This window comes from Danio rerio, chromosome 18 (genome assembly GCF_049306965.1).
Source record: "Danio rerio strain Tuebingen ecotype United States chromosome 18, GRCz12tu, whole genome shotgun sequence".
Classification (NCBI taxonomy): Eukaryota; Metazoa; Chordata; class Actinopteri; order Cypriniformes; family Danionidae; genus Danio; species Danio rerio.
The window spans coordinates 23,538,833-23,562,629 of NC_133193.1; the positions used below are offsets into that span (position 1 = coordinate 23,538,833).

General features: G+C 34.8%; 1 protein-coding gene and 1 long non-coding RNA gene across 3 annotated transcripts in view; one reads left to right on the forward strand and one right to left on the reverse strand.

Moving 5' to 3' along the window:
- The window catches only part of ripor1 (RHO family interacting cell polarization regulator 1), a 144,871-nt gene that overhangs the window by 9,260 nt on the left and 111,814 nt on the right, over nt 1-23,797 (forward strand). The gene's annotated exons all lie outside the window — the stretch shown is intronic.
- LOC110438091 (uncharacterized) lies at nt 1,614-2,614 on the reverse strand. The gene is made up of 3 exons (XR_002456045.3): nt 2,491-2,614; nt 2,281-2,384; nt 1,614-1,708 (listed from the first exon to the last, which is right to left on the reverse strand). It is a non-coding gene; the product is annotated as an uncharacterized lncRNA (long non-coding RNA).

Here is a 23,797-nt window from a genome sequence, read left to right on the forward strand (position 1 = left end):
TTTTTTTACTATCCCTTGTTATCTCTCTTTATGGAGGAAAATGTGCCGCCACGCAACTACCACATGTATTACTTTTTAATACAAGTTTTATTGAGGTAAAAGAACAACAGCAACAACAACAACAACAAAACAACAACAACAACAACAACAACAATAATAATAATAATAATAATAATAATAATAGGATGTTATGACATTTTTCCAACCATTCAACAAATCAAGAGTGATCTCACATTTTGAGTTGGGTCATCAGATCAGATAAAATTTATACTGGACATGTAGGAAAAAACATTCTAATACAAATTTTAAAAACAACATTTTTGTGTAGATGACAAACACAATCAGAAAAGTAAAGTTCGTAGACAAACTTTATCCGCTTGTTAAGTGTGACGTCACGCGGAGCGGCTTCCGGGTCCAAGTGCTCTATTCAACTGAATGGGGAGATTAATGAAATGGTAATAATAAACGTTTAAAAAGCGATTTAATACTTTAGAAAGTCACGATCGCAATATATATGTCCATGCTTAATATCCGATGGCCAGAAAGTGATTAATTTTTTTATAAATTGATACATTTTTGGTATTTGTTATGCAGCAAGCCCAGAGATTGCTGTGTACATTATGATTTTATACACTGTAAAAAATTTGACCTTAAATTCACAGTAAATTACTGGCTAATAATTGCATTACTTTCACAGTAAATTACTGTATGTAAATTCACAGTAAATTATTGTGAGGTAGTTCACAGTAATTTACTGTGGTTTTGTCACATTAAATTATTGTGAAATTACAACCATATATTGTAACTTTACAGTAGATAATAAAGTCCGTTACTGTGATTTCACAGTATTATCTTGTAGAATTAACTATATTTTACTGTGGATTTGCAAAACGATTACTGTGATTTAGCAGTAGGTTGCAGTTTAAATACCTGATTTAACTGTAAAGTTACAGTTATATCCCGGATTACTGTAATTTATCAGTTTGGTGCTGTAAAATTTCAAAGCAAATTTAGGTCACACAAAAATGAAAATTCTATCTTGATTTACTCACCCTCAGGTTGTTCCAGCTCTGTTAAAAATGTTTTTTTTTTTGTTAAACACAGGAATAAAAATATCAAATATTCCCCTTTGTGTCCAAACAACCTGAGGATGCGTAAATGACGACAGAATCTTTATTTTTGGGTGATCTGAGAAGACTCTAAAATCAAAATAAAAACAAACACACATACATTTTACAGATTTATTTAACAGCTTAATGACATCTGTGTAAACATTTCAGAAAACTTTCAAAAGGTGAAGGTGAAGCCTCAAAAAATACTATAAGAACATATTAATAAAAAAATCTGACAACATATGTAGCATACATATAAAAAGCAGTGCTTCAGAGTGCGCTCTCTCTCTCTCTCTCTCTCATATATATATATATATATATATATATATATATATATATATATATACATACATACATACATACATACATACATACATATATATATATATATATATATATATATATATATATATATATATATATATATATACACATACACATGAGAGAGAGAGACAAAACTTCTTGCTAAATTAGGCAGTCGTCTATTCAAGGTCAATCATTTTCCTGATAATTTTACACACTTGCTGGTTGATGTGTCTTCTCTGCTTCTTTGACTTCGTCTGTCTTCCATCTCCAAACTGGTCCCCAAAAAGCACCTATAAGCAAAAGGGCAGACAAACAGTTAGCTTCATACAACACTACTGGGACACTACTGCTGCACTACAGAGCAAAATTACTGTTAGCTCATTTTGAACATGCTGACAATACTGTAGCTCGGTCAAACTGCACTCATTTAAACAAAAACATCTGAAAAACATTTCCATCACAAACACACAATCAAGAACAGACAAATAGTGGTTTTAATGACCTAGGCAGAGCATTTTAAAACAGTTGATTTGATTTACATCTTCTGTTTACAGACTATAATCTAATGCTGGGTTCACACTTATTGCAAAGTTAACACATGCATCACAGCACTTGCTCTTGAATACTAGCAAGATGTTTCTTGCATCAAGCTAATTTTTCATGATTTAAATATTAGGAATATTTTGCAAAAAAAAACTTGATTGAAGTGATATAGCACTTGTGTTGTATTCATTTCAATCAAGTTTTTTGCAAATATTCCAAATATTTTTCAACGTTTTTTGAGTTTCACTTAATTTGTGCTGCCCAGTAAAAATTTCCCACTATTTATGCATTTGCAATGACTTGTATGTAATCCACTCACCTGAATAGGTAACTTCACATATGGTATAAGAGCCCCATCCTTTTAAAGACAGCTTCCCCTCTGGTCTCCAGCACAGACAAACAAATTGTGTCTGCAACACGGCCCTTTATAACAAGGGGACAAGGGGAGTCATGACTTGTGCTCCTATACATTCCTTGTTTAACCCCCCGAAAACAAGCCCTCAGTTACAATATTTATTGTAGATATTACCTTAAATTCCAGAGTGCAAAAGGCATCTTCAGCATACTTCAGTTTCAGACCAGATCCAAAGTCAGTTGTGAAATCCAGGTGAGGTCCCATGACCACTCGACCCTCCAAGGAATAAGACTGTTTGTTTGATGTTGTACTGCTGGGGAAAGAAAGACTAAATTAGAGATGTTTGTGAATAATTACATTTGTTTGTAGAAACAAAGTTGACATTCCATGCTCTGTCTATTAAAAACCAAGCAAACAAACACACATGCCCAGTAAAATTGCTAATAAAAATAAAAACTATAGTTTAAAAAAATCTTTGTCTAATATTTACTACTACTGGAAGTACTGGTGGAATTTCTGGAAGAAGAAAAAGAGTTTGTACAAGAAACTGCTCACAACAAATCTGTGAAAAACCTGACAATTAAAAATCTAATAAAAATGAGGAAGGCATCAACATTACCTTTATTAATCAAGAGAGGGGTGATTGGCATCAGTGTTTCAATATCAGTGGCTGTGGCTGCAAAAAAATATGAATATAATAAGAGTAGAATAAGACTCAACCTAACACACACACACATACTCTCTCTCTCTCTCTCTATATATATATAGGTTTAGATTGTGATAATGAATTTAGGTTATATTTCTGTGCTCAGAATTTACACTTACCTCACACTTCAGCTATTATCAGGTACACCTGAACACCAAAAAATAAAATCTACAGTTAGTGACAATATACAATTAACTTAGTTCTCATTAGTAAATGTTAGCAATGCATTAACACCAGTGAGAAATACACAATATGTACTGTGTTGGTGTTAGTTTAAAAGAATCCAACTGAACTGTATTATAAGCCTCATTTAATAAAACAGTTAAGACTTGTTTTATAATGAGTTTAGTTTATTTAACTAACTTAACGTTAACGTTACAGTGAACAAAATTAACGTACATGATGGTGACTAACCGTAACGTTAACTTAAGTGAAGGTCAGAGGCAGAGCTTACCTTAACTTTAGTCATTTCACCTTTACTTCAGCCTTGTACTGAAACAGAAAATGCAGTAACAAGAAGTTAATTAAAGAAAAGTCCCTTTCTTTTTTCAGAAACTAACGTTAACGTTATGCTAATACCTCAGAAAACACTACAAGCACCATCTGGCGTCGTTAATTTCTTGTTTTAAAAAAGGCGCGCTTAAACCCTGTACGTGCGAGTACAACTAAAGTACTCGGTAAATTCCTGTTAAATGACATGCACTATACAAAAATACACATACAACAATCATTTAACGGACAAAAGTCATATTTTAACACTTACCGAGGATGAATCCGTTGGGTGAAGAGACGACGCAGGCGTCTGTGGTGATGGCGCTTGTGTGCGGTCGAGTCGAGTCAGTTCTGTTCAATGAATCGGCTCCTTTAAGTGAACAGTAAAGAGTCGATTTCGCCTGAAACCGATTCCTTTTTGTATAATATTGTAAGACGCAGACATATAATTCATTAATATTTCATCATATTGCTTGGTTCGTGTACTGCTTGTACACGAATTGCATGTTGATAACTATGAGCTTATGAACACGTCTGATAAAATATCTGAATCTGATTCAATGTCACACGAGTCCTGAACCGAAGCAGTGCAAAAGTAATATATTGATTGAAATATAAAGTTAATTCTTTTCTTCGCCATTCAAAATATTACATATCTCTTACTTTAACAATAAGAAAAAAGTTCGTTTGGAGTGTATTAAGAATTATTTTTCCTCCTAGGATTCATTTCGCACCAAGCTGCATCAAGCTGCATCAAGCTGTAATGGTGGATGAGAAGGCACATAATATTATAAATATTGCTTTTAATATGTAATGAAATAAAGTTTTAACACTTTTTCATGCGAGAATGTAGTTCTTCAAAACTCAAATCTGTGGATTGTTAGTAAAGATGGTGTGTAATTTTAAGTGTGTTTTGCCGGTAGCGCAGATCTATGACCTCCAGGTGGTAACGGCGCTCATTACTCATGTATCCGCCGAGAGGCGCCTGTCTTCAGGCTAGACATTGGGACAATTGCCCCGTCTTCGATGGCTCTATATTCGTCCGAAAATTAAGTTTCAACTGTTTTTCATGCTAGAATGTAGTTGTTTAAAACTCTAATCTGTGGTTTATTTATATAGATTAAAAAAAAAATAAAAAAAAAATAAAATAAAATATATATATATATATATATATATAATTCTGAGATTAGTGACCTCCAGGCGATGACAGGTGCCCAATACTCATGAAACCGTCTAAAGCAGACATTTACCCTGACATTGAAATAATTGTTGGCTGTTTAAAAGTCTTTGGTTTCATTAATTAATTACTTTTTAATCCAGTTTATTATGTTTTGGCTAAGCACACAGTTATGTTCATTAAATATTATATCCTATTTTATGTTAACTGTATAAAATTAAATAAAGGTGCAGTACAACCAAAAAGAGGTTGGTAACCAAATCGTTTTGGGGGCTATAACATTCTGTTATTATCTGTTAAAAGTTAATTTGTATTAATTTCTACGTTGAGTTAAAAAAGGTTTGAATTTCTATAACTAACGTGCAAAAGATATAGCCCTTTTCACAGTTATTAGCTGTAATCACGCTACCTGACGTAATTTCACAATTAAATTACGAATACAACATATTACTGTGAATTTTTCAGTTAAATACTGTGAAGAGATACTAATGTAATTTACTGTGAAAAATTACAGTAACTTGTTGTGAAAACCTGGAAATTTTTTACAGTGTATAAAATTAACTTTAATGTGTGATAGGAATAAAACGTGATCATAAACGAATAATTTCTCCACTCAAATGAATGGTGGCTTGGACCCGGAAACAGTATACATACGTCACAAACACGTCACCACTTAACAAGCGGATAGTGGCTTGAGAAAGTCTGAAAGTTTGAACTTGAGTTTAATTTGAAGCTAAGGTGTTCTGAGTTGCTGCTAAGGTTTTGATAGGCGGTTGCTAAGACATTGCTTGGGTGTTTTGATTGGTTGTTAAGGTGTTGCTAGTCGGTTGCAAAGGTGTTCTGAGTGGTTGCAAGGTGGTTGCTAAGGCATTGCTAGGCATTTGCTAGGGTGTTCTGAGTAATTGCCAAGGCATTGCTAGAGTGTTTTATGTGGTTGCTAAGGCGTTGCTAGGTTGTTGCAATGATGTTCTAGGTGGTTATTGAGGTGTTGCTAGGCGGTGTTCTGAGTTAAGATGTTGCTACATGGTTGCTAAGGTGTTCTGAGTGGTTGCTAGGCAATTGTTTACCTAACCTATCATGGTTCTAGTATGAATTAGCATTTTGCTGGCATGTTTCTTGCATAAATTAGCCTGTTGTTAGCATTGTTCTTTTAAGTAAGTTGAAAGGTCATGAGTGATTGGCAGATAGGTTGTCTGAGTTAAATAAGAAATTTAAGTCTGTATGACAGTCTGGTGCAAAGTTATGAGGTGACCAAAATTGTATAAGTGTTAAGTCAATGAGACTTTTCTGATTTTTTCTGGGTCAGTTTTTGAAAAACCGTAAGTCGGATCAGTAGGAAAAGATATAACTTAATTCAGTATAGTTTGAAGGTTTAAAGTTAGTTTGGTGGTTATAGTATGAACTGTCTAGGAGGAGATGCGTTCTTAAAACTGTGTAAGAAGAAGACGGAGTAATAAGAATAAGTTTATGTAGTATAACAGTATGTTGGCTTTCTCAAGCCACCAAATAGTCTCCAAGGTAGAAGATTAACTACCATAACACTACAAAAAAGATAAAGATTAGGGTCACTTATGCATTTATTTACTCAACTAAAAAAAAAAAACAATATATATATTTGTCACATACACAGTCATGCACAGTATGAATATATGCAGTGAAATATAAGTCTGCCTGTGACCTTGAATAATAATAGTATAGGATAGTAATAGTAATAGTAACCATGAATAATAATCATGATTAATCGCATCCAAAAAAAGTTTGTTTTGATATAATATGTGTTTGCAATATATTTATTATCTATATGTGATACAAATAAATACATAAAACAATTGTTGGGGGATAAAAATCAGTTAAATAAAAAGTCTGGTGTGTCAGATGAAGAGAAGACGCAGTGTCAGAGATGCAAGAAGAATGAAGAATTCACTGAAGATAGTTTGCATTTCTAAGGCAGAAGGGCTTCACACTCGAGCTGAGTTCGCAGGCTGATCTGACTTACAGTACAACAATAATCATATTAATTAAATGATGAGAAAAGGTATAATGACAAAAGGATAAACACTGATTCATGCTGGGACGTATCAGAAGGCAGATATCCGAATCCATCACAAAACTATACAAAACTATTTTGTTACATAGATATTTAAGTTTATATAAAATTTGTATCATATATTTCATAAATAAATTATTTCTCAAGAATATTCATGGCTGTGTGTATTTATATATACATAATAAGAAATGTACACATTACGCATGCTTAAATTGTGTCAAAACAAACTTATTTTGGATGTGATTATCAATACAAATCTTAATTATAGAGTATAAGATGAAGTCAACGCACTTCATATTCAATGTTCAACTTCACGACAATTTTAGATATAGAAATATAAGTTATAGCTGTAGAAAAATAAAACTAAATATAACAAATGTCAAAGATTTAATAGTAAGAACATAGCTAATTAAAAATAATATACAAACAAACCAAAGAAGTGTTTTATTTTATTTCAGCTCATAAATTTAAGCTTATAAAAGTGTTTTATCTTATTTAAGCTCATTTATTAAAAACATTGATATATACAGTATCATAAGCATCATTACCAATTGCTTGTGTAGATGACAACTACAATGATTATGTCTCCTAGGCTTTTTTAAATCCTATGTATTTGGTATCATAGGCTGTGGTATCTAATAGTCTGACATCTATAAAACCCAAGTAAAGCTGGCTGTTTAGATGTTCACCCTTTTATGAAGTGTAAACATGCTGCATGCATCATTTGTTTGGACAGCTTCCTTCCATACATGGCTGCCAGAGAAATGATAAACATGAGCTTTATAGATTACAGTTCAGAGCGAACAGGAAACACCTCAGCACTAGGAAACGCTCACAAAAATACAAATGCATTCTTTGTGTGGTCTTCCTTGTTTACTGTTGATGACAGGGCAGAACTGCATTATTTGGAGCTATGCTAGGTCATGGCTGATAGGTCACTTGTCATGCGACTGGAGAACAGCAGACAGAAGCTGTTTTACATGCAGAGGGTGAAAAAGAGGAAAAACACTTTACTTGAGGAACGCAGAAATAAAATGAATTGTTAACACTTGCAAGATGCAGCAAAGTTACATTTAAAAAATGTTAAATTAATTTTTTAAAAGTTGTGCACAAAAAGCAGATCCTATAAAGTATATTGTATTATGTATATTGTATATACACTGTAAAAAAGTTGACTCAACTGAAAATTGTAAGGCAACTTGCTGCAAAGTTGTTTGAGTTGAATGAACTGAAATCGAGTGCAGTACTTGGGTTAAAGTTGAGTCACCTCAAAAAAGTTGTGCAGCATGTCGCCTTACAATTTTAAGCTGATTCAACGTATTTCTTACAATCTATATTGTATTATATCATATACAGTTGAAGTAATTATTAGCCCCCCTGTTTATTTTTTTCCCCAATTTCTGTGTAACAGAGAGAAGATTTTTTTCAACACATTTTTAAACAACTAATTAATTCATTCATTTTCTTTTCGGCTTAGTCCCTTTATTAATCTGGGGTCGCCACAGCGGAATGAACCGCCAATTTATCCAGCACGTTGCTCTCCCAACCACAGCCCATGAATGTGAAACATCCATTTACACTCATTCCCACACATAAACAACACAATTTAGCTTACCCAATTCACCTATATCACATATTTTTTGGATTTGTGGGGGAAACCGGAGCACCCAGATAAAACCCACGCGAATGCAGGGAGAACATGCAAACTCCACACAGAAACGCCAACAGACCCAGCTGAGGCTCAAACCTGCAATCTTCTTGTTGTGAGCCGATAGCACTATCTACTGCACCACCGCGTCACCATTTCTAATAACTGATTTATTTTCTCTTTGCCATGATGGCAGTACATAATATTTTTGCTAGATATTTTACAAGACACTTCTATACAGCTTAAAGTGACATTTAAAGGCTTAACTGGGTTAATTAGATTAACTAGGCAGGATAGGGTAATTAGGCAAGTTATTGTTTATGGAATGTAGCTTAAAGTGGTAAAATAATTTGACCTTAAAATGTTTTTTTAATTAAAAGCTGCTTTAATTCTAGCTGATATAAAACAAATAATAATTTCTACAGAAGACAAAATAATATTAGACATACTGTGAAAATGTCATTGCTTTGTTAAACATCATTTGGAAAATATAAAAATAAAATAAAAATAAAAAGGAGGGTGTAATGTGAATAGGACGCTGACACGGAAGTGCGGATCCAAATGCAAGTTTATTACACATAGATGGTCAGGTAAGCAATGGTCAACACAGGGCCAAACAGATATATACAGGCAATCCAGAGTCGTGGTCATAAAAAACAAGCGAATGGTTAAAGGCAGACAGCAAGCAACGTAAGCAAACAAAACAAACCGAGGGTACAAGGCAAGGCAAACGCGTCGTAATAATCACAAAGACAGTTTAACAAGACTCTGCAATGATGTGTGTTAAAATAGTCCTGTAATCAGTCCATGAGCAGCTTCAGCTGTGAGTGTTTGCAACCAGACAGGATTAGGAACCGGCGTGTGTGTGCAGTGCTTGACTGGGTCTTGTAGTCCAAATAATGGCAGATTTGTAGTTGCAATCTGTGTGTTTATCAGCGATCTGTAAGGATTGAGCTGCAGTCACACTAGAGTTTGTGTGCAAAATACTGTCGTACGGCGCTGTGAAAAGGTGCGGGATTAAACAAGCTTATAAGACATTTAAAAAAGCGAGCGATTGCTCCATGTTTTAAATTTCTGTCCAGAGATGTCATGTTTTGATCCTTGATTGGTCTCACGCTGTCAAGTGATGCGATTTCGGAGGTCAGAGTCCTCCAAGGTTCAACTTTGAACCGCAGCAACCTTCGAAACTTGACGCATGACCTTGCTATTCCGGTCTGACACATTTGCGTGCATATGAATGGAAGTCCATGGGAGGAAAAGCCCAGTGTGACCGCAGCTTTAGATTGCTGGTGATTGTGACAGGGGGCAAATAATTCTGACTTCAACTATATATTTTTTTGGGATTTACTGGATTTATTAACTATGTGTTTGTGTAAAATGTTTTTCTTTTTTATTATTATATTATTTATTTGATAGATTTAATATAAATATATTTTAAAAAATGACATTTGGTTGAAACAAATGTACATTTATTGTGATTGAAAATCAGGGCTATTAAGGGTTAAAATAAATGAAAAATAATTTAAGGACTTTATTAATTAATGACTTTAATGAGGGAAAGAACTACAATTCCATGAAACAATGCCAATGACTCAGTTAAGTAAAACTGACTGAGAAATAGAACACATTTGTTTTAATTTCATCTACCGTAGTCAACTTTTAAAGTGGTTCAAAAATGTTTTTCTAAATTGTCGTAATACATGAATGAGTGTTGTTTTTTGTATATGTTTTTTGATTTTCAACATTTACAAAGTTCAAATAAACAAACAAAGCACACGATAAAGACGATAAAGCACACTTAGAAAAACAAACAAAAAACAGGCAGATATATATACATACAAACATTAAAGATTACATAAGTCCTCTAGAATAGAAGAAATGTTCAGCCCTATATTTCTTTCACAGAATGTCACGTGCCTGTAGAGGGACTGTTTATGTTTATCCACAATAGAACTACATTGTATTGCAATCAACATATTCAAAGGGTCACAAACTATACCAATGGTCAAAATTGAATGAATCTTTTGACCTACCCCAGCCCAAAACCTCTGGATTTCCCTGCAATACCAAAAACAATGAGCAAGATCCCCTCTTCTATAATTAAAATTTAGGACATAACGAAGGGCAGTCGTTTCTAAATGTGTGTCTCTGTAAAGGGGAAATATGAGCAATGAAAGCTTTGGATTCACATTAAATGTTGACTACTGCATATGCATTTTGCTACCTATAGGGAAACCAACACACATACTTAATAGGAGTGGGCGGAGCTAAAAATATGTTTTGGGTTGGCTCACTCTGATTGGTGGAATTTCTCTACACGCTGTAAAAAGATGCTACACAACTCCTTCATGTTTTCCCAACACAAATCGATAAAGTTTACTTAATAATTTTTACGAATGTAAGTAAATTAAACCAAAAACAATTAAGAACCTTAGGAATTGTGTTGTTTCAACTAATTTTAAATACGTAGTTTAAACAAGCAGCAAAAGTCTTTTTTCAGTGCAGCATTATGGGTAATGTAGTTGTTCTAAACCAATTCTAATTTTAAAATGTAAACAAAGTCAGTTTAATTATTACAAAGATATGGGTTCAACAAAATGATATACAATAGACGGACAACCTCAGAGTATACAACAGCTTTGCCTTTAAAGTTTCAGCAATTATTCTTAAAAAGAATCTATTTCCCTATATGGAGAACATGAGGTGAAGTTTTACTTGTGGGCCTGAATGTTGTGATCTATTTACCTATTTTTGCTTTAATAAATGCAGCATAGCTGTTTGGACAGCCCAAATTTCAGTTACAGCAGCCATAATGGCTATTCATGGGGAAGCTGCATTTAAATATTTACAAACTACAAAACTATTGTAGAGCTCTTAGTTTAGACTTCAGAGCTTAGTTTGGTACTTTCTTATATAATTTAAAGATATGCATTCATTTTTCATTATGATTTAAGTGTCTGGAAAGCGCCTGCTCACTGTAGCTGTCTCTGCATATTAGAGTATTTGAACATTATATTTATATACACTTCAACTTTAATTTGCTGCAGGGAAGAATCGAGGTTGCCTGATTTAAATTTTTTAAACTGGATATATACCGGTTCTCTCTCTTGTGCATCAATCTCTCGCTATAGTTTTCTTCTTCTCCTTCTGGCTCTTTATAATGAATCTAACCAAGTGAGTCTAAAAAAAGCAAACAATGTGCATGAGCTCATTGCCAGCCATGTTCCTGCATCCCCAATGCAGGCTTTGCTTTCAGTCGTCACTTTCGTTTCACTTGTGCCTTCAGTAATCTCCGTCCTCCCCCTCTTCTCTCTCTTTCATTACCATCACTTTTCTCTGGACACTCAGCACTTTTTCACTGCTATCAATGGGAGCATTAAAATAAGCCTGAGTGAGAAGCCTTTTGTTGGAGTTTAATTACCGGGCCTGGATCCGGACTGTGATCCATAAGCGTGCGCTTGGGACATTGGCCGTAATCCACACTGCTACTACAGGACACTCTCTATGTCTAACTCTTAAAGTTTCCTTTTCAAAATTAAAAAGTGGCCGACAAAATAACATGGAGAACTAATGAAAAACTAATAAAGAATATTAAATTGAAAAACAAACTAACTAACAAAAATAATACTTAAGGAAATACTTTTTTATGTTTTGTTTTCATTACAAATACAATCACCGGCCACTTTATTAGGGACACCTTATCAACTGCTTGTTAACGCAGATTTCTTATCAGCCAATCACATGGCAGGAACTCTTTTTGCCACATAGACTTGGTCAAGACAATCTGCTGCAGTTCAAAGCGAGCATCAGAATGGGGAAGAAAGGTGATTTAAGTGACTTTGAACATGGCATGGATGTTGGTGCTAGACAGGCTGGTCTGAGCATTTCAGAAACTGCTGATCTACTGGCATTTTCACGCACAACCATCTCTAGGGTTTACAGAGAATGATTTGATAAAGAGAAATGATCCAGTGAGTGGCAGTTCTCAATTCAATTCAATTCAATTCAGCTTTATTTGTATAGCGCTTTTACAATGTAGATTGTGTCAAAGCAGCTTCACATAAATGGTCATAGTAACTGGAACAGTGTGGTTCAGGTTTTAGTGTTTAAGTTCAGTTCAGTTCAGTTTAGCTCAGTTCAGTGTGATTTAATCATTACTGAGAGTTCAAACACTGAAGAGCAAATTCATCGATGCGTAGCTCTACCAATCCTGAACCATGCGAGGCAGTGGCGATAGCGGAGAGGGAAAAAAAACTTCACCTGATGGGAGTGAAGAAAAAAAAACCTTGAGGGAACCAGACTCAGTTGGGCACAACCATTTTAATTTCTCCGGTGGCCAAAAGTCTTGTGCAGAGCTTCATTCGCCGTGGTTTAGGCTGGAAGATGGCCTCAGCCTCAGTTCTGTGGGCACAAATGCCTTGTTGATGCCAAAGGTCAGAGGAGAATGGCCAGACTAGTTCCAGCTGATAGAAAGGCAACAGTTACTTAAATAACCACACGTTACAACCGAGGTATGCAAAAGAGCATCTCTGAATGCACAACACGTCCAACCTTTAGGCAGATGGGCTACAGCAGCAGAAGACCACACCGGGTGCCACTCCTGTCAGCTAAGAACAGGAAACTGAGGCTACAATTCGGACAGGCTTGCCAAAACTGGACAATAGACAATTGGAAAAACATTTCCTGGTCTGATGAGTCTCCATTTCTGCTAGTGGTAGGGTCAGAATTTGCAGTCAACAACATGAAAGCATGGATCCATGGTGCCTTGTATCAGATGGTTCAAGCTGGTGGTGGTGGTGTAGTAATGGTGTGGGGTATATTTTCTTGGCACACGTTGGGCCCATTAGTACCAATTCAGCATTGTCAACATCACAGTCTACCTGAGTATTGTTGCTGGCCATGCCCATCCCTTTATGATCACAGTGTACCCATCTTCTGATGGCTACTTCCAGCAGCATAACACACCATGTCATAAAGCGCGAATCATCTCAGACTGGTTTCTTGAACACAACTATGGGTCCACTGTACTCAAATGGCCTCCACAATTACCAGATCTCAATCCAATAGAACACCTTTGGGATGTGGTGGATTGGGAAAGTCACATCATTGATGTGCAGCCGACAAATCTGCAGCAACTGCGTGGTGCTATCATGTTAATATGGACCAAAATCTCTGAGGAATATTTTCTATAAAACTCCTTCAGCAAAATTTCTTAAAATGAGATTTTTATTTTTATTTATTTAACATTAAATGTAATTTTAAAACCATAAAAAATGTCATTAAAGACCTGTTGCCTTAAAAGTGACAAACTGACTAATAAACCCATTGTACCTTGGAACTGCTAAGTTGACTTAACTTTTATTATTATGCACATAGTTCATTTATCTAATAACATTAAGGCAACATGTTTACGTGTTTTAAAGTAAAGTCAACTAATATACAAATCTAAAAAATAATAATAAAATGATTAAACATATGATACAATATTTTAATTTATTTTAGCTATCAATTTTCAATGGTGACACTTAAAAATAATAGTCCATAATGTGAATGTATTTACTAACATCAACAAACAATAAGTAATACATTTATTATGATATGTATTATCTTTGCTAACATTAGTTAATGTAATTTAAGTTAAATAGTGTTATTTCATGTTAGTTCATGTTATCTTACCATGCAAGTAATGTTAACAAGCTCAACTTTGGATTTTAATAATGTATTAGGAAATGTGGAACTATGAATAATAATGCTTTACAAGATTATTTATACTTAATGTTGCTAAGTATTAAATACATTAACATGGACCATTATTCTAAAAGGTTAACTTTTTGTTTCAATGTAATATACGTATAATTCTAATTTATTTTATTTAAAACATTTAAATAATAGGTTTTTTTTAATTAAAAACTGTATCACAAAAAAATATAGACAGGTTTTACATCACTAATGTTAATCATATCCGACAATGATAGCAACAAAGTATACTGCAATATGATATGATCATGATTTTGATGTAAATAGCAGTTACAGTGATTCATTGGTTAGAACTGTTGCCTTGCAGTAAAAAGGTCACTGGTTCGAGTTCTGGGATGGGCCAGTTGGCAACTCCCCGTGTTTGTGTGGGTTTCCTCCAGGTGCTCCCAACAGTCCACAGACATGCAGTATGGGTGAAATGAATAAACTAAATTGGCTGTAGTGTATGAGTGTGTGTGAATGAGTGAGTGTATGAGGGTTTCCAAGTGCTGGGTTGTGGCTGAAAGGGCATCCACTGCATAAAACATATGTCAGATGTAATTGGTGGTTCATTCCATTGTGCTGACCCTTGATAAATCAGGAACTAAGCCAAGGGATAGTGAGTGAGTAGTAGTTACAGTAAATCTGGCTAATATAAAGTTCAGTCTTGAGTGTTTGCGTGCTCACTGTGTCCTCACAGCCCGGGTCGGACCAGATGCCATCACTCACACTTCCTCTCTGATGCCCAAGGAAAGGGGCCAATCAGCATATTATTATGACCCGGTCGGGTGGGTCCCGCCCTGCTTTAATCTAAGAGGAATTCAGGCTGGAACGACAGATTAACTGGGCTGAGGGGTCAAAGATTCACCCCCTGGGTCTAGTGTCCTGCCTGAGGGTCCCTGGAGCAGCAGGGGCACCTCATTTAAGAGACATTTATAGAGCTTAGCCTCAAATAAACTGCACACGACTGTGATTGACTGCTACAACTGAGCTTTCTTACCTCATTCAGTGAAGCAGTGGCATGTGTCTGTAATGAGGTCTAATTATGTTTTCAAATCAAAGAAACACAAAAATAAAATATGATCAAATCTATGAACCAATTAATGAAATATTTATTCTGATTTTACAGTTGAAGTCAGAATTATTAGCCCCCCTTTGAATTTAGTTTCTTTTTAAAATATTTTTTTTAATGGTTTTTAACAGAGCAAGGAAATTTTCACAATATATCTGATAATATTTTTTCTTCTGGAGAAAGTCTGATTTGTTTTATTTCGGCTAGAATAAAAGCAGTTTTTAATTTTTTTAAACACCATTTTAAGGTCAAAATTATTACCTCCTTTAAGCTATATTTCTTTCGATAGTCTACAGAACAAATCATCATTATACAACAACTTGCCTAATTACCATAACCTGCCTAGTTAACCTAATTAACATAGTTAAACCTTTAAATGTCACTTTAAGCTGTTTAGAAGTGTCTTAAAAAATATCAAGTCAAATATTATTTACTGTCATCATGGCAAAGATAAAATAAATTTTTTTATTATAAATGAGTTATTAAAACTATTATGTTTAGAAATGTTGAAACAATCTTCTCTCTGTTAAACAGAAATTGTGAAAAAAAAAAAAAACAATGCTTTAAAAATTTGGCGCATGATCTAACAGGGTTGTAAGTTGCATCGCGCCATAGTGCATTTGCTATTTACATGGCGGACTTTGTAAGTGGAAAAACTGAAAACTTCACTAGAGAGAAAACAATTGAACAGATCATCTGTAGCGCAAGAATGAGCCTCCTTATTCTTTACTTTCACTTTCACTCTCGTGGATAGGGAAACATGTTGTACGCACAGACATCCAATAGCCTATACATAATTAATTTCATTTATTAAGCACAAAAATTTGTTTCAAAACTATTTCTTATTCAATTCTAATTTCTAGCAAACAAATAAATGAACAATAATAACAAATTGTGGTCAAAAAACTGAGTTATTTACTCATACACATGCTGTCCCCCATATGGTCTAAAACCTGACAGGTGGGCAAATCTAAGCTTGTTTTTAATAAAACAAATATAAATATGGATATAATAAATAATACTGCTAATAATAATAACATTAAACAAAAGCTAATTGTCATAAATAAACTAAAAAAGCTCCCCGAGATGAAGAAGGCATGGAAGCAGTGGTTATAATAATTATGTAGACTAGAAAATAATATTTTTTGTAATATTTTAATCCTTTAATTCTTTTTCATTTGTCAAGATATTTGCGTATTGCTGTACATCCTGTGTGTATTAAGCAATGTTTAAGTGAGGCGTTTACACCTGGTCTGATCTATTGTGCAGTCTGTTATAGTTCGTCAAAACAGCAATGCGCCTTAATACGCCTCCTTTTTTTTTTAGATCAGAACGCCTATAGGCGCACATATGAGCGCAAATGCATTTGCTATTTAAACAGCATGGTGCAAAGGGTCAAAACGACTCTTGCGTCAAGCTGAAACTAACAAACAACAATTGCGTCGCGCTGCATTGCGCCGGTTGTATGATAGGGCCCCTTATGTCTTAAGTACTCTTAATATCAGTTGTCCAGTCTTAACGATTATTAATAACCAATGTGCATTTATATAGCGCATTTATTGTGCATTGCCATACACCCAAAGTGCTTTACAATCATAATTCTACAGCCCTGCTCTTTATGAGAAGTGCCATGGGATTTTTAATGACCATACAGAGTCAGAACCTCAGTTTAATGTCTCATCTCAACGAAATTGTCTCTAGTGGGAGACTAAATGGTGTGCCTACACTACCCCTATGTTCAAATATCAATAGACAAAGTGCTAGCGAGACCCTAGAGAATCAAAATCCCATTATAAAACTCCAGTGCCAATTTTACATTTATTTCATGCATCCATTACAGCAAGATCATTTTCTAGAGTTTTCTAATATCTCTCAGTTAAATCTTCCTACTTGTAATTGTACACATGGACTGGAGGCCTGAAATGAGAGCTTTAGAGACGCCTGACCCAATTAGACCTCCTCGTGCCTCTGGGTATGATTTTATCTGAGATTCCACCCGCAGTGAAACCTATATGACTTGTTGGCGATGTGTTGGCGTGACTATTATGTGTGATGTTAGCGCATGTGCATTATGAAATGCCAGAGTAGCAGATGGAGTCAACAGGTGGCATGCAGTGTGTGTGGGTTATTCTGTATTTCTCTTTCTTTTGCGTGGATCAGCATGTAAGGGTAGGTGTGTGGGTGGCTTTTCTAGAAGAGTCTAATGCTGATAATGCTAAAAAGCTTCTTGAGACAGGGAAATGGAAAGCTCTATGCCCTCTGAATGACTCGGACTACTAAAAACTATTAAAAATGTATTGTATATCACTTCGGAGAATGTCAGAGAATGGAGTTTTGAAGAAAGGAAGGGATTATGTCTGCTGTTTTTTCAGTCAATTTGGAAACGAACTAAATTTTTGTTGGTTGTTCAAACTACTTATTTAAAATGAGTTGTATCATCACAATTCTTGGTTTTATTTATTTATTTATTTTGGGGGTCAATGTAATTGTTTTTGCAAATTTAAGTGGATTGAATATAAAACAGTTAAGTAAATAATTTATTCATTTATTCATTTTCTTGTCGGCTTAGTCCCTTTATTATTCCGAGGTCTCCACAGCGGAATGAACCGCCAACTTATCCAGCACGTTTTTATGCAGCGGATGCCCTTCCAGCCGCAACCCATCTTTGGGTCCACAAACCCATCCACAAACACTCATTCACACACACTCATACACTACGGACAATTTAGCCTACCCAATTCACCTGTACCGCATGTCTTTGGACTGTGGGGGAAACCGGAGCACTCGGAGGAAACCCACACAAACGCAGGGAGAACATGCAAACTCCACACAGAAACACCAACTGAGCCGAGGATCAAACCAGCGACCCAGCGACCTTCTTGCTGTGAGGTGACAGCACTCCCTACTGCGCCATTGCTTCGCCTAAGTGAATAATTGAACCTATAAAAATGTACTTAATCGATTTGTATTGGGACAACATGAAAGAATTGTGTTGAACCCAGCATTTTTTACAGTGTAGTTCAATAGTCTTAACCTCAATTCCTGGAGGGCCGCAGCTCTGCATAGTTTAGCTCATACCTCCTCCAACTTACACCTGCTTAATATTGTCTAGTAGTCTTGATCACCTTGATTAGTTGGATCAGCTGTGTTTGATTAGGGTTGGAGCTACACAGTGCAGAGCTGCGGCCAATTTTACATTGCAAATTTTACATTGACAATTGGTGATCGCGTGGGCTTCCTCCGGGTGCTCTGGTTTCCCCCACAAATCCAAAGACATGTGGTACAGGTGAATTGGGTAAGCTAAATTGTCCGTAGTGTGTGTGTGTGTGTGTATGAGTGTGTATGATGTTTCCCAGGGATGGGTTGCAGCTGGAAGGGTATCTGCTGCTTAAAAAACATGCTGGATAAGTTGTCGGTTCATTCAGCTGTAGCGACCACAGTTTAATAAAGGGACTAAGCCGAAAAGAAAATGAATGAATGAATGATTTTTCTTGGGACAACAGAAAGGAATTGTGAAAATCATTGTGTAGGTTATGCAAAAATGAAAGTACTTCCAGACAGTGTGCAGATTATACAATGACTATTCAGGGGTCAGCTTTTCGGTAGTTTTATGAATATATTTTATATTAATACATTTAATTCGATTACATTTTATTTATTAATTAAACATATTTACACTTTCAGTGTTTTTAGCGCTAAAATAAGTCTCTGACTTACAGCCATTCTAGTAATCTGAATATGCATTGACAATGGTATGAACCATTAAAAGGGCGATCAAATGTATATTTATATAACTTGTATATGTATATGTATATGTATATAACTTGTTATTTCATTCATTCATTCATTTTCTTTTCAGTTTAGTTCCTTTATTAATCTGGGGTCGCCACAGTGGAATGAACCGCCAACTTTGTTATTTTATTATCATTATTAATTGTTATGATACAGATCGGTGCTAACTAGTTTACACTATTAAAAATGGCAGAAGCCTCTTTACATCTTGTTTTGACATCCTCCAATGGGATCCAGTGTTATTTAGGGAACCCCCTGTAATTTGCACCCTGATTCCAGATCTTTATACGTTTTTTCTGTTGAATATAAAATAATATATTTTGAAGAACGCTTTGACATCTATAGTAGGTTAAACCATTCCTGAAGTCAATCAGTTCTCAGATAATCTTCATTTGTGTTGAAAGACATTCAAATAAGTTGGAAACAAGTAAAGGGTGATGAAATGATGACAGAATTGATGATAACTATCCCTCTAAAGACTTTTTTTTGTGATTTACATTCTTTCCTCTCTCTATCTATATATAAATGTATTTGCAGTGGGGCTAAAACCACTCCCGCAAACAGTCATACATGCCAACTTTAGACCAAAATAAATGGGAAGTGAAGGACGGGGGTTGAAGAGAAATGGAGAGAGTGACCCATTTCTAAATACATTCACTTTTGGCATGCTCTTGCTTCATAAAAAACCCACATGTTTTACATTAGAATTCAGGGTATTTTTTTTATAGTGAGACGTCTAAAAAAACGTAACTCCCAAGCTAATAAAAAACCATGAGAGGGCAAGAAGGAGAGGAAGGGAGGATAGTGGATGATCAAACGCAGCGTTGCCCCCTTTTTAAACTGTGGCCATTCCCACAGGGAGTCTGACAGGCAGGTTGCACACACTGGGGTTCAGGGGTCAATGAGCATGGAGATGGGACAGAGAGGGGGGGTTGTGTGATTGACAGCCAAACAACAGCAACTCCTCTGACTCACAAGTAAAAACTAAATTACAATATATTTATTTATAATCAGTAGTATCTGATAACCACGTAAAGTCTGACATATGAAATCCTTTTCCTAACAGTTTTTGAACTCTAAACTGTGGTATATGTGTAAATACCAACAGTCCCAAGTGGCAATTTATATTTTATATACAATTTATATATTTAATTTTAAGAATCAACATTTGATGGAATAACTTTGATTTGATGCTCAACTTCATAATTCACATCAAGTTTATTAAAATATATAAATATAAATGCAAATTTACGAGACTTATATATTGACAGGGGCATCTCAGTGGTGCAATAGGTAGCACGATAGCCTCACAGCAAGAAGGTTGCTGGTTCGAGTGCCAGTTGGGTCGGTTAGCATGAACCCCGTGTTCATGTGGGTTTCCTCTGTGTGCTCCGTTTTCCCTCACAGTCCAAAGACATGCAGTATAGGTAAAATTGAACAAACTAAATTGGCTGTAGTGTTTGTGCATGAATGCAGGAGTGTATGGGTGTTTCCCAGTGTTGTGTTGAGGCTCAATCAGTCCCCCCCTCAATGTTCTGCTTTGTTATAATGTAATATGTATTTATTTATACAGCACATTTATCTTGTAAGGCCATACACCCAAAGTACTTTACAATCATGTTGTGATTGAATATCTGAGTTATTCTTTCAAATATCGATTCCTTAACTGTTCTGATGTTAAAACATTGCTATTATGTTGTTTGAAAATTAATATAAATTGAACACATGAAACATTTGGGGTTAATTTGTGTTGTAAATGTTCTAAAAAACAATAGTTTTATCTTAATATATTTTTCAAATTTCATTTGCACTTAAACTTAGTAAAATATGGGTGAATCCAATCGCTGGGTAATAAAAACAAACAAATAAAATAAAAATCTAAACTTAACTCAGTGGTTACCTTTTTTTACCTAATTTTTGGTTGAAACAACCCAGCATTTGGTAAAGTGTAACAATAAAACTTTTTAAAATAAACTTGATTAAAATATCGAGGTGAAAGTCATCATAGCTCGCGTAGAATACACCCAGGTCCCAATCCAAGTTTGAGAATAGATTAACGGCTTTTTTTATCGCGCGATAAGTCTTGCGTAACGTACCACGTTAACGCACATAAAGACCCACCACTAATATATATATATATATATATATATATATATATATATATATATATATATATATATATATATATATATATATATATATATACCAAACGGTTGACCATGTTTTTACTGTTTTAAATGATGACTGATAAAGTCATTTAAAAGAATATTGGCTTACACATTGTTGGTTTACAAAAACAATCAAACAAACATAATCCTGTTGCACTACTACACTTGATTTTGTTTTTTGAAAAAAAAAAAACATGATAAAAATGAGAATAAGAATCTGAAATATTTTATGGCAACTTAAAAAAATAAGATTTAGAGTTTCAAAATATTTTGTTTTAAAACATTTTTTATTTTTATAAATTGGTCTTACACTTTATATTTTCTGATTTTTCATATTATATGTAATAATTCCGGTACTTTTACCATAAACCAACATATCAACCATTTGGTAGAGGCTGATGTTTTAGAAATTATGGGATGTGTTGAAAAACACATAAGTGTTGAGTGTGTTAACTAGCAACATTAGAAGTTAAGAAATGCAATTCAAACATTTTTTTTTAATTATTAGAAAATTATTTATGTAATGCCAAAAAGATGTCCATAGCTGCCAAAAATCATCAGTCTTTTTATGTATGTTATAGGTGAGTTTCTCGAGTGGAAATAGCGTACACACTTGAGACAACCACAATTTAAAGGAGGGTACCTGAGATGACCACAATAAAAGTATCAATTTCTTTGCCAGATAAACCATGATTAAAAACAAACGCTTGGTGTGGAAATCTAACACATTCTCTACTCCACCATATAACAAATACAATTCCAGAGAAAAGCACAATTTATCTTAAAGAGTCCTTGTAGAAAAGTACCTTATTTATCAGGGGTCGAAGCGGAATGAACCACCAACTTATCCAGCATATGTTTTACACTGTGGACACCCCAGTACTGGGAAACTCTCACATTCACACACTATGGTCAATTTAGTTCATTCAATTTACTCATAGTGCATGTCTTTGGATGAAGAAAACCCACACAAACACAGAGAGAACATGCAAATGCCACACAGAAACACCAACTGGGCCAGTCAGAATTTAAACCAGCAACCTTCTTGCTGTGAAGCGACAGTGCTAACTACTGAGCCACCATGCTTCCCCAGCCTTATAACTGTGTTAATGAAATATGGAAGCGTAGTCTTCATAGGTTTAAAATCTGCTTGATGATTGTCTTGGACGTCTTGCTCATGGCCTGAATTTCGCTCTACATTCTGCAGCCTAATTCCATAATTTAGGTGGCATGCTTTAGCCCTGGGCAGTGAATACTGTGTAGTGCTCTTGCTCAGAGGGGTGATTTGGAGTGGGAGAAAGGGGGCAGTGATTTAGGGAAGTGAATTGAGAATTTAGATAGATAATGGCTGGCTGAGTTTGAATAGGGGCAAATGGGGAGGGGTGAATGGGTATCCACCATTGATCCGCTCTTCACTCCCAGGCCTATCTTTTGGTTTCAGGTGGCCACGTCAAGCATTCTTCAAATACATGACATCATCAACTGACCATGGCTTGTTATGAGATCAGCCGTATCTCCTCTTTAGCTACATGTTGCACACATACACTGTTGTAAACTATTACATTTTTGCTTGTTGCATTTGAAGACACAAGAAGCTTATTTGGGGCAGCAAGCAAACAACACATTAGCAGCCTCATTGCAACGGCTTAACGATCACCTATTCTAGTGACTCTTGCAGAGAAACTTACACTAGGCAGTGCTTAATAAGGTAAACAATTCTAGTGACACAGTAAAAGAGCTTTGTTTAATGTTAACATGGTGGTGGTTTAAACTTTGCTCCAACACGTTCAAAAAAATGTCCTTCGTAAGCATCGATTTCTGTGTTTCTCATACTCTGGTCTTGCAAAGTTTCTATCTATAGCCTGCTGTTATGATTGCCACGCAACTACTTTAGCCTGTAATTTAACCTGTAGCTGCAATCATTCTCAGAAGGATATCTACTTCAGGGTAGTCTATGAAGGTGTTATTAAAATGTATGTTTATTTGATGATAGTAAATTATTTCTTAATTCATAAATACACATCAATATTTTCTAGTTATTGTTTAGTTACATGTACTCCACAGTCCTACCAATAAAAAAAAATCAACACCAAATCAATAACCTGTTTCTGTTTATTTAAATTATACTGTGTATCATGGTAGCATTAATCATAATTTATTAAAACATCCACAAAATTAGGTTCTAAACTAAAATGTATAATGATGTAAAAAAACAGACTGAACCTTTTTTATCATATTTTAAAAATCTGAAAGAACTCCTATGCTGTTAAATAATCTGTATACAGTGCTCAGCGTAATTGAGAACACAACAATTTGAAAATGTACATTATTATCAATTTCTCAGTGAATAGGCAATGTAAACAGATAATGTATATCTGATTAAACATATATATTTATTAAAATAATATTTCAGTCACCAAACAGATTGAGAAATTGAAAGAATACAATTCTTTTTTTTTTTTTTGCTTCTCTTGATTTTTGCTCTTTTTTAAATTTGTCTTTATTATTTTTCTATAACATAAATTTGGCTGTACTAGTTTTTGGAAGTTATTTTGTTAAATAAGCTCAAGATTTGGCTTCAGTACTCACTAATCTAATATATATGCACAAATATAATATTGTATAGCTTCCTATTAAAATATT